The sequence below is a fragment of the Agelaius tricolor genome, unplaced genomic scaffold (genome assembly GCF_023055355.1).
Source record: "Agelaius tricolor isolate 1412-34295 unplaced genomic scaffold, bAgeTri1.0.p SCAF_4, whole genome shotgun sequence".
NCBI lineage: Eukaryota > Metazoa > Chordata > Aves > Passeriformes > Icteridae > Agelaius > Agelaius tricolor.
Genome location: NW_027269264.1, coordinates 28,488,430 through 28,503,374, shown reverse-complemented (window position 1 = coordinate 28,503,374; position 14,945 = coordinate 28,488,430). Strand labels below are relative to the sequence as shown.

At 38.6% G+C, this 14,945-nt stretch overlaps 1 protein-coding gene across 38 annotated transcripts in view; it reads right to left on the bottom strand.

The window, feature by feature from the left end:
• PTPRD (protein tyrosine phosphatase receptor type D) overlaps positions 1-2,692 on the bottom strand; it is a 1,154,223-nt gene extending 1,151,531 nt beyond the window's left edge. For 13 of the 38 annotated variants that reach the window (XM_071425014.1, XM_071425012.1, XM_071425018.1 and 10 more), the window contains exons 1-2: positions 2,276-2,384; positions 1,901-2,008 (exon numbers count right to left, since the gene is read on the bottom strand). The gene's annotated coding sequence lies outside the window, so the exon portion shown is untranslated. Of the gene's footprint in view, positions 1-1,900; positions 2,009-2,275; positions 2,386-2,577 lie in introns of those variants that run through there. The other 25 variants (XM_071425022.1, XM_071425031.1, XM_071425027.1 and 22 more) reach the window with 6 other exon arrangements.
• Positions 2,693-14,945: the final 12,253 nt, after the last annotated feature.

Below are 14,945 nucleotides of genomic sequence, written 5' to 3'. Positions count from 1 at the left end.
TAAAACACTATCAGTAGGATTCCTTACTAAGTCAGAAAATGTGTTATCCTTTAATTAAAAGTTCATGAGTTCATGGGGTATTTTTCCTGTCATAAATGGCAATTACCAAAAGACTACTTTAATGCAATATGAAAGTCACCCTGATTCACTGTCTAAGAACTTGCACCCAATGCTTTGTAATTCCTTCCTAGCTCTAAGATTATGAATACCTGAAAGTAAGTCTGAATGTCATCCATCTGCTACTGCAGATTTAGTCTTTCCTGCTTGTGTCACAATTTCCTGAGTAAATTTTGCTCGTTTTCTTTACTGTTGTGACATAAACTACTTTCTTTACTTTAGGAAGAAATGAATTTGATTTGACCCTGATAAACTTTCACTCCTAGTGACATTCATTAGTTGTGACTGATTTTAAATTACACCTGAAAGTGCAATATGAAATTCACATTTCGAAGTTTAATAAAATGCATTTGTACGTTCATGTTTAATGGCTTCTAACAGCACTACTTTATTCTGATTAGGTGAACAGTACAGACATAATATATATGATATTTGAGTTGTATTGTTTATTTACAGTAACCACATTATTCTGAATTTGTACAGTAAAATAACCCAAATTTGCCAAGAATTTGTAAAGACACAATTTTAATTCATTCTAATTCAAATCCACATTGTCCCTACAACAGATACAACACATGAAGAATTTAAATCCAAGTCCATTTGGCCGGAATAGAGAAAAAATGCTGAAATGCTATTGATTCCTTTCAGTACATTCAAAAACACCTGACTCAACTGTATTTCTACTGACATAACACTGAGGTTTTATTTAGATATTAGCAAACATGAGCAAACGTTTTCATTGCCATACCTGTCATTGTTATTTCTTTTCTCTACCTAGGAAACAGTTAACCCTCAACTGCTAATACTAGCTGTCTCCCTTAGCAGAAAAGCAGCAAATGTCGATAACGGGTCCACTGTCCCAAGAGAAATAACGCCTGCAAAAGTTCTCTTTCCCAGATGCAGATATATTTAGTGCTGAACAACACCTAACAGCAGACACTTCATGACATACATTTATATGATCTTCATACCTTCTGTTAACTCTACAGCTCAGCCAGCAAACCTCAGTTCCACTGCTCATGACACCCTTTTAAATGAGTTTATCTTTTTGTTTCCCCTAGATCTTTCTCACCTATCGAAAACAGTGCCATCAGTACTTTTGAATATGCCCTATAGAAGCCCTTAGAAAGCAAAGCTGTTGTCTAGAACTGTCATCCTCATCAGAAGAAAAAATTTACATACAATTTATACATATAGAACTTGATGAAAAATTTAAGAACTTCAGAGACATGGAGTAAAAATGCTTACAATTGAATGCAGACAAATATATCTTAGTATCTATAACTCAGGCACATTTTATATTAAACTGAATGTCCTGTCACCTGCCATTGCTTTGCAGGTCAGACCATTCTGCAGACCCCTCCTGAGGGAGTATCTCTTTGTTTAGATTTTGTCTGTATTCTACCACATACCTACACCTGCACTGAAGTATGACATTATACAATACTTGCCACACTCAGTTTCTTTAAACAAGTATTCACCTTCAATTTTCTTCACTCATAAAAAACCAGAAAACCACTAAATGCACCTTCCCACTAAAAACAGTTCCAAGTTACCACGGCCAAGTTTCTCTCTGACCAGAACAGTAACCTGAAAATAGAAATGCATGCACATATATATACACATGTATATACACATATATAAAGATATGTGTGTGTGTCTGTGTGTGTGAGAGAGAGAGCATATGTATGTGTGTGCATATGTATGTGTGTGAATGCTAAGAAAAAGTCTGGATAAGCCCGAGGACATAGGGACAGTAAGCAAGCACACAGAATTTACTTACTAATGCTGTCCACTCGGACCTCTTTGGAAACCTGAAGGAGTCTCCGCTTTCCCCTCCTGCCAGTCAGGCGCCGCGTTGTGCCCCTAGTCCACACAGGCCCAGAAGGAACTGCAAAGAGAGAGAAGCACATGCCCCATCAGGCAGTACTATTTTGATGGGATCCAGCTCCGCTGCCGCTAGCTCCTGGGGGGTAACCCTGTTTTCAGAGCTGACTCCGACAAGAGTCATTCTTCCAAAGATTTTTTTTTTTTTACAGTGATTTTAAATACCTAAAAAAATAAATAAAAAAAAAGGCTTCCCGGGGTTCCTTCCCCTTAAAATTTGCGGGGGGAGGGGGTCTGTGGGGGGGTGGCGGGGAGGTGAGAGGTAAGGTACCTGCAACTCTCTCCGATGAGGCCGGCAGACAGAGAGGGAGGGAGGAAAAGAGCGACGAGAGGGAGGAGAGAGGGAGCGAGCGAGGGGTGGGGAGGAGAGGTGGGGGGTGTGCGTGTGTGCGTGTGTGTGTCTGTGTGTGTGCGGGGCGGGGGGCGCTGGAGCGGCTCTCGGTGCGAGCACTGCCGTCTGCAGGCGGGCGGCGAGCGGCCCGCAGGGCTGCGAGGGCCGGAGCTCCCCGCGCTCCCCGCGGGGCCCCGCGCAGCCCCCGCCGCCGCTCAGCCCGCTCCCCTGCATTTCCTTACCGAGCCACTTGATGGCCGGCAGCGGCGGCAGCCCCCCGGCCCCGCCGCAACTTTGGCGGCCGCGGAGCCACGCCGCCCCCGCGGAACTGGGGATGGGCAGGTGCCGGCCGCCAGGTGCCGCGCCGGCCGCTGCCCGCGGAACTTTGCGCCCGGCGGAGGGTGAGGGGCCGGGCTGGGGCACTGTGAGGGTGCGGCGGGGGCTGCTGAGCCCCGCGTGTTGGCGCCGCAGCCGCGCAGGGAGCCCGGCGCCGGGAGCGCTCCGCCACCCGCCTCCCCCGGCGCTGCCTCCTCCCACCGCGCTCCCCGGCGTGTGCGACAGGAGCGAGCTCCTCGCTATTAATAATAATAAGCCAGATCTCTACCTTCCTCTCGCCCTGAGAAAACAATTAATAATGCATTAAAATAATGCACCTTTAAAGCCACCGGCTGGCGATAATAAAATAATGTTACCACTACTTAAGAGAGAGCTGCTGTGGATGTGGTGGCGAGGCACGTTTTCCTATCATTCACACCCAAATGTGAGCACACATTCTGCTTCTGGTATTCGTAAGTCTCTTTCCCGTACCAGAGCAACTATCATTATCACCATCAAAGAGAAAGTCTCCAAAGCTGAGTGGAGACACCGAGTCCCTAAGTGGCTTCTGTGGCTGGGCTGCAAGGAGGGCACCCTCCCCCTCTCTTCCGTACGCCCCAAACCAATCTCATCTCTTCTCCTTTTTTGCTTATACCGGTGGGTTAAACTCTGCGTTTGGCCCTTTTAGTGTTTTCCCTTCCGTTCCTCCCCTGACGGTAGTTTGTGTATTTTAAATAAAGATTTCATTCTGCCAACCCGCAGGAAGCTTTTAACAAGATGCAGCTGAGCGTGTCGATATCTTATATCTTTTTACTGCTGCTCCGGCGTGTACATCAACTCCAAATTCCTTTCTTTTCTTCTCCGCCTGATACTGTAGCATCTGAGACGGCGGTGGCGACAGAAGCGGAGCGCTGCTCCCGAGGGGGCACTTTTGCTTTGCCCTCAAAGTATCTCCCAGCAATGAGACCCCTTGGTGCCGCCTCCCCTCCCTCCTCTCCCCCTTGCCCCCCTCCCCGTTCCCGCTTCCTCACAGCAGAATGCTGGGGTGATTGCTGTAAGGTTTCCAGTTCCACTGATAGCACTACACGGTCTGAGAACAGACGGGCTGGGGGGAGGGGATTTTCGTTTTAGTTAAGAATACAGTTTTGTGTTCGCGTTATTTTTAATTAAGATTTTTCCAGAAATAGATCCCATCGAGATTTAATTTACAAAGGTATTTCTAACTCCGGTCAACACCGTTTTCCAAGAGGAATATTTTCAATCATTTGCCTCCCCACAACAATGTACAAATGTTTGCCACAGACCTTAAACGTTATATGAAATTTTATTTTAAAAAGGATTTTGTTGTTGGGGTATCTTTGTGTACTAGGGAGTTTGATTGGGGGGTGTCTTAGTGCTTTTGGGTTTAGGTTGGTTTTTTGTTGGTCGGTTGTTTTTTCATTTTCACTTCATCTGCATTAAAGTTAAACTTTGTTCAGTATGCCTCCTATTGATTTCTGGGGTTTAAGAAACACTTTCCCCCTCCTCCCTTCCCTCCTCCTCCGGGGATTTTTTGAATCAAGGTGATTTCTTTCCGCGATAGGCGTTTCCCAGCACTTAGATGCGCAGTTCTATCTCGCTGGTCCCCTGCTACTCCACAGATGCTGAGCCGTAAGCGCTGCCTCGTGCTGTGGCACCAGGTTAAGCCTGAGGAGCGGCACCGACCGGGCCTGAGCCTCTCCAAAAGCTGAGCGCAGCCTGCGGGGAAGGCCGCGGGTGCAGCATCCCCGCCGGGGCGCGGGGCCGGGCGGGGCTCGCCCACGGTCACGGCAGCAGGACAGCCGGAGCAGCCCGCACGCAGCCCCAGGAAGGGCCAGGGGGCATCTCTCCCGTCCTAGAGGTGGCAGAGGGCGCGCCATCCTCCTGCGGGTATGATTTCATCTCAGAGGTTCATCCTGCGCAAACTAGAGAGCTACCCTTGACAGAGTATAGGCGACGAAGAGCACCTGGTACTGACTATTGCCGGCTTTTCTCTGAGCTTCACTTTAACTCAATTTGACCTAGTTTGAAGCATAAAGGTTCAGAGTTTGGGGGGAGGGGTGGGAAGGACAATGAAAGAAGAATAGAAAAAAAAATTTCCCTCCACGTTCTTCCTCCCAGTGGTGTTTTACCCTTTGGTAGATCACTTGTGAGTAGTACTTTAATTTGCAATTAAATATGGCATTGCTAATTATTTTAGAACTGATTCTATCTCTACAGTAAAACACTGCTAAATGCAGTAGAAAATTAGGGATTCTAAGACCTTTACACTCCGTATCAATATGAAATTATACATCTTCCATTCGTATGTTCCTTTCAATCTTCAGTCCTTTCCTTCCTTTCCTTTTTTTTTTTTTTTTTTACTTATTTACATTTTTCTGATTTACTACATCTTATTCCTGCATTTCACTGCACATTTCTTCCAGGAGTAATAAAGTGGTATATGTTATATTTCATGAGTACCAAAGTTTTGTTCAGTATCGTATCTTAAAGAGGTTGCTTCATTGTAATTAACAGTGAAGCCCAAATGAACCGCCCATTCTGTATCCTGAGCATTACACTATGTTTTCAAACTTTGTGAAAGGCAGGCGTGAATTTAATATTAAAAAGTGTTGCATAGTTGGTCACAAGAGCAACTGGAAGAAAAATAATGGGAAGGCAAAACCACATAGAAATAAACTAGAAGCAAAAATTAAATGTTCCAAATATTAATGTAGAAGTTAATATGTATCAGAATTGAGAAAATCTCCAAGCTGCAGTATCTGCCAGAATTTATGACCTCTGCTATCTGAAATAACTGACATTTAACAGAGACAGTGCTGCACTATGCCCAACTAGTACAGTAGGAAAGGTGGTTTGTGTATCTGCTTTTTTTTTTAGAATTTAGTTGTAGTAGTAAATATTCAGTTTCGTACATCAACAACACTTCTTTTGGGGCATAATCTCTTTAATTTTTGCAAGCCATGCATGAAAACTATGGTTGAGGTTGGCCATATAAGAAAAATGCTTGAGCAAAAGAAAATGCAAAGCTGACAGTTTAAAGATGCAAAATACTGTTGTATTTTACTTCCACCTTTTGGTCTCCGTGGGGACACATGCTTCTTTCTTTCAATCAACTTCAATCCTCAGACCTTTTTGCTTTTTGTGAACTGTAATCTCTAAAGAAAAGCAGTAGACATTATGACATGTAGCATATTTATAACCACAATGAACAGAAAGAGGTTGAATTGTCCCATCCCAAAAGAAAAGTTATGAGATAAGAGGAATAGGAAATACACTGGAAAATACATAGCAAGAAACACTTTGTGAAACTGCTCTTGAGCATTTTTTCTGGGACAGTCTAACCTCTCCTGCAGGAAACTGAGAAGATGACTCAGCTATTTGAAACCACCTGGAAGGCAAAAAGGACCATTCCTGCAAAGACCAGGTGCCTGCAAGCAGCTCTGAAAACCTGTTATCCTCACATGATTAATTTGTGTGACATGGGTTTTTCAGTACAAGTTCTTCATAGCTGTTTTTTCATACTGGTCAGAGCTAAATATTTTATTCTAAGAAACAAGTAAAACATTCAATTAAGACATTACACATTGTTAGTGTTAATATATTTTCAAAATAACCATGTTTTAAGGGGAAGAGGAAAAGATGGTATGTGGTTTTTTCTCATAAAACATACTTGCCCATTGTTCAAAGTCTATGTCTGCATGGTACACATATTCCAAATATGCATATAATGAGAGAAATTAAGAAAGATTTGTGCTGATATGTATATGTGAAATAGCTTTCTTACAAAATAAGAGAAATTTATCTTTAAGGAGGTGATTCTTACCATTGTATTGCAAGGTTCCTAAGAATGTACTTGCTGATATAATCTTTCATTTTCTGGTTGCTGAAAGGAAGTTTTTCTGCAATAAAAAAAGGCTAGTTACACACTCATGAGCCAAACACCCCATGGGTAATAATGGGAACTTTTCCTCGGAACTACTGCTGCTCAGGAAGCATGACAGAAGATGTTAATGATGAAAAAAATGAAATTTTATTTCAGGACAGTAACATTTATGTATTAACTATGTTCATTTATAGAAGAACCACCATAACTCCAAATATATTTACTTTAATTTAATTACTTTATATTTACTTTAAAATTATTTGGTAATTGTACCTGTATTTGATAGTATTTTTGTTAAAAATGTTTAAAAACCCCCTAAAATGTTGAACCTATAATGTCATATGGTATGCTCTTAACTGTCTCTTTTCTTTTGATCAAGTGACTAAATGGGTCTATGTATCCCCATTATGAAGAAAATACTCTTTCCTGTATGACTGAGTGCTGTGTTATTTCTTTATTATTCCTAACCTTTTATGTGTTAACAGTTTCACACTGCACAAAAAAAATGCATTTCTTTTTAATAACATGAGATGAAAACCTTGATAATTTAAACTGTAGAGCCAGGGTCACAGCATTTGCATCTGTCAGTCTCGAGTTACTGTGCCCCCTCTCTGTAAAACTCTATTTAGGCACCTAGGCTTGAGTTCATAGAGCTGCTGTCCTTTGTTATTTCTGTAGAGTGACAATCATCCACAAAAGAACAAAACTTCAGGGCAGTTCTATGGAACATGCTTACCTCTGGGTAGGCATTTGCCTAATTTTGACCAAGGAGTCAAAAAAACCAGAAAACCAGCTTAATGTCTTTGCGTCTAAGTAGATTTCTAAGTGTTAGTGATCAGCTCAGGAATAAAAATGAAGAATTATGTATCCAACATCACTATATGTATTATTATATTTCCTATCCAAAACAACTGATATTAGATTAGAAAGACCATCTGACCAGGCCACAGGTTGGAGCAGTATATCAATACCAATGCTCATGTAAGCTTCAAAATATACTAGGAATTTCAGTCTGCATTAAAACATGCATTGAAGTTTAATCAGATTTCAGTCTATTATGGGTTTAGATTCTGATCTGCAGTACTGAAGATAAAGCAAGATTTTGTCATTTAATTTAGTGAGGACAGGATTGGTCTCCAAATGAGTAACCTCATCTCTGTTCTTAAGCAGACAACCTGGGAAGAGCTTGACAAGTGTTTCATTAATCCACCTACTGATATTTTGGTTGAGTTTCTTATACAGTTGGAATACAGTCTGAGCATAACTTAAGATTTCTGAAATGAAAGGGAAAAAAAACAAATGTAGTTCTCACCTTGAGGCCTCTTTTCTTCACTAATTCCTATAAGATATGTCTTGAGCATATGTTTTTTATCCTTGACTAAAAAGAAGTGAACTGTTAAAATAAAAGTAAAAATATAATGATGAGAGAAGAAGGAGATGCATTTTTGTAAAAAAGATGACTGGTGGCAGAATTCCTGGAGGCAAATAATGATGTACCTCATGATAAAAAAAAAAAAAATTCTGTTCATGATCTTTTGATATTAACCTCCATCTCTATTATAGTAACAGTTTAAAGAAAGAAAAAAAGGTATTTGGTTATGTCCCTGCTGAAGTGTGTGTCAGGTAAGCATGTAATATTTAATTTGCGGCCTAATGTAACACATGCTAATGTCTTATATTTCAAATCATGGCTTCATAAACCAAAAAATATCTTCCTATTTCTTAGCTTATATTTGTGATTATTTTACCTTTGCACTTAAGGGTTTGATGAGTATTTCTAGAATTTCTCTGTGAATTAAAAACAAAAGTTTTCTGTTCTTAGTCTATGTTCTTTCATCGACCAAAGCTATGCAACTAAAAATGTTCTGTATATAGCTTTAAAATGCTTATTAATAAAAATATAGTTGAAGAATACAGTCTTCAGTGAAATAAAATATTTTAAAGAATAGAAATGTTGTTTGCCAAAAGCATTTCATAATGTCTGCTAAAGAGGAATGGTTATTCTGTATAATTCAGGTTTTGATGAAAAATTAATTTATTCTCCTCTTTTTTTCCTAAGGTCTAATGAGGTTTCAATAGCCTATCTGGATTAAGATTTAGCCTCATTCTGGTGTTTTCTATTACCTCTGGAACCTATAATTGGAGGCATGACTGTTTATTATGCTCTAGTCTCCTTTATACCTTTTCTGCTTTCACTGAAGAAATAGGTGTATATCTGCAGATCAGACACTATTCTTAAATTGTAACATACTTCAGGTGGTAGCTGTACATTAGTTAGGAGTCCTCAGTTTTCACTGAAACCCAACACTTACAACTAACTATATTTTCAGCAACTTTTCCATTTAATTCTATAGAATATAAACTTTCATGGAAAAGAGAATGCAATATGAAATATAATGCAAAATTTCCAGTGTTCTTGGAGTCACCCCTCCAGATGTGGAGAAGAAAATGCACTGAGGTGCCAAGAAGGGTTTGGTCAGCAACAGCACCTCTACTTCCCTAGCATAACTAAAACATCAAAAGAAACTCAATGACATTGCCACAAGCTCATGCATAAAAACTGAACAAAATCCTCTATGTATTATTGCACAGATCTGTAGTAAGTTAGCTACAAGTAGGAATTATCTCACATTTCTTCTAAATATAGATCATCAATAAAATTACTGGCAAAAAAATTTGACAAATGTAACACATATTTTTTCAACATGACCAAGAACTGTGAGATGCAAAAGATAGGAAAAGATCAGAGGAAGAAAGAAAAAGAAAGAAAAAGAGGGGAAAAATAGTGGATGTACCCACAGGTTAATCTAACAGCCATTTCTTATTTATGGACATCACCTTTCTGCAAACCTATTTTCATGATTCAGCAGTCTAGAATCTATGATTTGCAATGCTAGATCTATCAGCAGTGAAGGAAAATTTTGGTGAAAGTGAAACTTTATTGTAGAGAGGATAGATGAGAGAAATTGTACAGCCTGGGTCTGAATGATCAGTATTTTCAGCAATTTTCTATGACATTAGGTAAGTGATACAGTTCTACACAGCTATACAGTGCCAGTACTGGTGCTGGCAAGCATAATGATGGTGAAGCAACATTAAAGCCTATGGATGAAGAAAATTAAATCTGAAGTGTCACTGCTGTTGGGAAAATACTGCCAGAGAAAGCAATATTTTAAGATGTGATGCAGACTTTGCATACTCAACAGAGTGTCTTCAAAGTTTTATAGGAAAAATACTATAATGATGTGCCAAAGAAAAAATATTTTTAAAACTTTTTAAAGCTTAAATTCATTAAGCATTTCAGCAGATGAAAATGCCTACATTTCTGAACAAAGTTCCACACAAAATTTCCTAATAACAATTCTCTCTGTATTTTCAAAGAAACAGTGATACTCTTCCAAGAGGTAAAATTCACTATCAGGAAATAACTCATCCACCCACTGCAATTTTTTTTACTTGATTACTTACAGTGAAATACTTCTAAAACTATAGGTTATAAATGCTAACTGTTAAGGTAGAAAAAGTTGGAATTTCAAATTCTGTAAACATGGAACCCTTCCTCTTTTCAACGTGAAGCACTGGGTACACCATGAGGTACTAGTACATAGACCATGTCAGGGTCTCACATATTTTAGCATTCTTACATATTATTGACACAGCATATTAATTCTTCTTCATTTCATCTAAAATCACCCACAAAAGGTCAGATAGAGTCTGTTTTCTGTCAGATATATCATAACATAATAAATAAATCTAGTGTTATTGTTATAATAGTGCTTGAATATTTCAAGTAACTTTGATAAACCAAGACATAATATTATGGTATTATCTTTCCACTATTATATTTAGTACAGTGCACTACCTAGAAATTCCAAGGTACTCTGTCAGATTCCAAGTGAGTCACAGATAATTTGATTTTTCTGTAACAAAAATTCTGAGTATAAAAAGCAAAGTGAAACCGAAAAGAGGATGAGTGGCTTAATAGGAAATTTAAGCATTTTTCCTCTCACTTTCTCTGAAGTTCTACTTGCATTTGTCACTAGAAAAATCTTTCCAGTACAGACTCTCTCAGTCTGTCTTACCTATTTAGAATGTCTCCTACAAATGTTTGTGCCACACCGAAAACAATAACTAAAAGGAGACAGCGCAAGGAGACAAACAACCTTTAACTTGGGAAATTTGATTAGAACCATAAATTGCAGAGATATAAAATGTTTTTCATGTTCTGACAGATTACAGCACTTAAATATATCTTAATATATTGCTTGAGAAAGAACCAAGTCCGTGTATGTTTCAATACTCCTATGACAGAGGAGGGTCACAAGCTCCATAGCAGAATTCACTCACACAGGGAAACTATTAGTATACAAGTAAACCACCAAAGTCTAAGCCATTATTTTTAACTCTTAAATGTTAATGTATAATAAAAACAAAGGTTGTTTTTGTCTGTTAAGTCCCTAAATATGGTTTTGTGTAACTAATTTCCTTAATGTTAGACCAGATGTACAATGGCTTTATGAACTCAGAATCAGGCCCATGGGTATTTCCAGATGAGTTCCCCCAATATCATAGTCTGACCTTCAGTGGTCTGAGTACTAACAGAAGAAACTTTTTCTTTTAATTCCATCATGAAATGGAAGTATAGTAAAATGTCTGCATAAAAGAAACCAGAATCTCCAGTCTGCTTAATTACCAGCTTGTTCAATTACAAAAAATCAATAAAACCCTTCCAGTTCCAGTTAACTAAAGTTAATAAAATAAATTAATTTTTGAAAAGTTTACAGTGTGAAAGAAATTTAATCTAGTATTGTAGAATTCTGGGAGCTGGGTCCTAAGTACTCATAACATAGCCCTAAAGGTGGGGTGACCAAGGAGCTGGTTTTTTTGATAGCTTATGAAATAATGAATACCTTATTTGGTTATGATCCTTTATTTAGACTACCATTAAAAACTTCAGCTCCAGCTCTTCTTATTGCTTCAGTTAAGCATCAGAACACTTGGCACAGACCCAGAGAAGTGATCCCCATTCAGTATGGCCAGGACAAGACTCTTTGCCCTTCTCAGGCTGGCACTGGGATTAATAGGCCCATGGCATCTGTGCATTCCAGCTCAACTAAAGTGAAAAGAAAAATATAACCTCTGATATTGTCTGCATGCAGTCACAGAGTATGTAAACATTTTAATTTATTACAGCAACTCAAAGTAAGGAAATGATGATCATTGCAAAACAGAAGTTCTTTGCAGTTCACAACAGCATACAGAAAATAGTGGATTTACCATTCAGAGAAGGTGAATTTTCAGTTTCAGCTCATAAAGAAACGATTAGTCCCCCCCAAAAAAATGATGAAGGGAAGTAAATAATTTCCTGGCTTGCAGATAGTTATTTTGTAGCTAACACAAACCATATGAATCTGGCCATTTTGTTCATTTTTATTCGGATATGTATTTTGGATTCACATGTTCTGTTCTTTCAGGATGCTTCATCCTTTGCTTACTGACACTTGTCAGCTGTTGATTAAGAAGCTAATTTACCTCTGCATTCTGGTAGAGGGAAAGTGTATATTACACTGACTTAGCTTTAGGTTGTTAGGTGAATCAGCTACTGGCTGAACAGTGTGAAACATCCAATGTAAAATATTTGCCAAGTGTTATTTCTCTAATAATTTCAGGAAGTTTGATATCATTGTATTCTGGGCCTTCTCAAATGCCAATAACTTCATTCACCTTACTTATATTCACCCTTCTGTTCATTTGGCATTTAAAGAATTTAGCTTTGTGTATCAATAGAGTCACCATTGCATCTTGGGCTGATAATGTATTTCCCAACATTTTGGCTCTCAAATAAGTTTGAAAAATCCCATTACATATAGGTTCAATCCTCTTATTTATGCTTGAAACTGCTTCTTGAAAACTGTCTAACCTTTATTAAGAACATCTGTCTTTGCTGTCAGCTTTTTTTCCAGTTTCATGATCCCTGCTCTCACAGTGGAGAGCAGGCAGCTGGACACAAGGATGACAACATGGGAGCACTAAGAAGTGTTCACTGATCTTAATTTCAAAGTTGAGTCTAAAGAAGCAGCTTTGATTCTGAGAAGCGTTTAAGCTGCAGAAACCTTAGGGGGGGGTTAAAAGTAGTCCATCTGGTCCTTAAAACACCGTAATTAGCTGCTTGAAGCTTTGTGTATTAGAGACATTAAATTATATTTACAAGCTAGATTAAACTCCTTGTCTTTTCTATACTGAGGGTTTGTTGTTTTGTTTTGGATTTTTTAATATATTCACAAATCACAAATAATGTAAAATGGATGAGCGCTTGACTGTGTCTCCCTTTTTTGGATGCTCTTTAGCCTGATAGTAAGTTTACATGGGAGGAGAGTACAAGCATAACTATCTACTAAAAACATAAGCAAAAAGGAAGATTTCTGGAGGGTGATATAGGTGCTGGATGGTCCAACCAGCAATGGTGCACAGCTGGATCTGCTCATAGTTAACTCTACTAATATGGAAGAGTGGATGAATATGTGACAATCAGAGGTTTTCTTGGATGTAGTAGTGACATTCAAGTTCCAGTTCAGGAGAAAAGGGCTCTAGGGTCAAATCTACTTTTAGAGGAAATTTCAACTTAATTAGGAAATTGACATAGTACATAACAGGGAGGGCAAAAGAGGTCAGGAAAACTGGCTACTCTAATGATAGAAAAGTCCATATTGAGATAATAGGTAGATGTATTAACAGATAAATTTGACTCACCAAAAATCATAGCAGTGTTGCAGTGGGAGAGGAAAAAAAAAAAAAAGAGAGTACAGGAAGTAGCTGACTTTGGTCTCTGGAAAACTAATAGATTCAGTTTATTTCGCTCAGAGAATTGTGAATAATGGGCCACACTGGGAACAGTTAAGGTGAATGATTCAGGGGTATTTCTGGGACCTAGATTGCAAAAATTTTTTTGTCAGAGACCTGCAGGAAGTGACTGAGGGCAACTGCCTGGAAAAACCCCAGAGCAGCCTAGCCTTCCCGATGGCTGAGCCTGCTCTGGGCTTGCCAGGGCCTCACCAGACTACATTACTTCACATAAACCAAAAATTTGATGTTAAACAGAAGAAAAGGAGAAAAGCAGGAACACAGAAACTGTCCTGGTTCCAGCCAGGACAGAGTAATTTTTGCAGTAGCTGGGAATGGGCATGACTAGAACATGGAGGTTATTCTATTCAACCTCACATAATTTTGGGGAGGCAGGAGGAAATCTCTTTTGGGGGGAAAGGATTCATTATGCTTGAGTAAGTGTGGCCAATAGAGTGCTGGGGTGGCCCCGGTTCCAAGCCAGAGGAAAAACATGGGTGGTTCTGGTTCCAAGCAGGTTGGGAATTTTCTGTTGCCAGGGTTTTCCATGGTGAGCAGTAGCATTTCTTTACTTGTACCCTCTGTCATTAGAATAACAGCTGCTGTTGCTGTTACTGTTTGTTTTCTTATCTCATTGCTGCTTCCAGTAAATTGTTCTTACCTCAAGCCATGATCTTTGCCTCTTGTGTCTCCAGTTCTGCTCTCCATCCCACTGCAGGGACAGACAGTGTGGAGAGTCTCAGTGGAAGGAGTCAATTAGGAAGAACTGCTCTTAAACCACAACAGAAACACATTTACTTTTTTACTTAATTCTGATACTAAAATACACAATGGGCCAGAGGAATTCAAACACGCTTATAGAATCATATTTAAGCATTCACTAGAAAGAAAAAGAGAATATTTGCTCTATGTCCATACGTTTTTAATCCACATAAATAATATGATTGTATTTTTTCAAATGTTTTTTATAATTATATTTAGTATTACCTTTAATAATGTTGTTGAAACTTATAAGCTTTTTTTAAAAAAATCTTAAATTATTGGAAGACAAGTTATTTACATAGAAAAACATAATTGTTCAGAACACAAACATATGAAAATGCCTATGCTGCAGAAGTATTTTGTTCTGGAATAATAAAAAAAAGTTAACTATGAATTCTCATGCAAGACAAATTATGTTGTTATGTTAATCAAATTTGTTGGGTGTATAATAAAGTACCTATAAAATGCCAAAAATAAATTTTTCATTTTTTAATTTTAATTTTAAAACTTCTGCATATTTTACAGACAAAAATCTCCCAAAACCTCCAGATTAAAAAACCTCCAAAACTTTAAAACCCAGCCCTATACTCTTAGCCTAAACTAATATTTTAAACATTCAGACAAAAAATAATGCATACAAATAGTTCATAGTTTGAAAACTCACTTTACGTTATACTAAAAAAATGGTCATCATTTTTGTTTCATAGTCTCCTCACAGAAATTCTAATATTTAATTTGCATTCACAATACATCAGAGTGCAGTAGTTTTTGCACTTTCTGGGAGGGAGA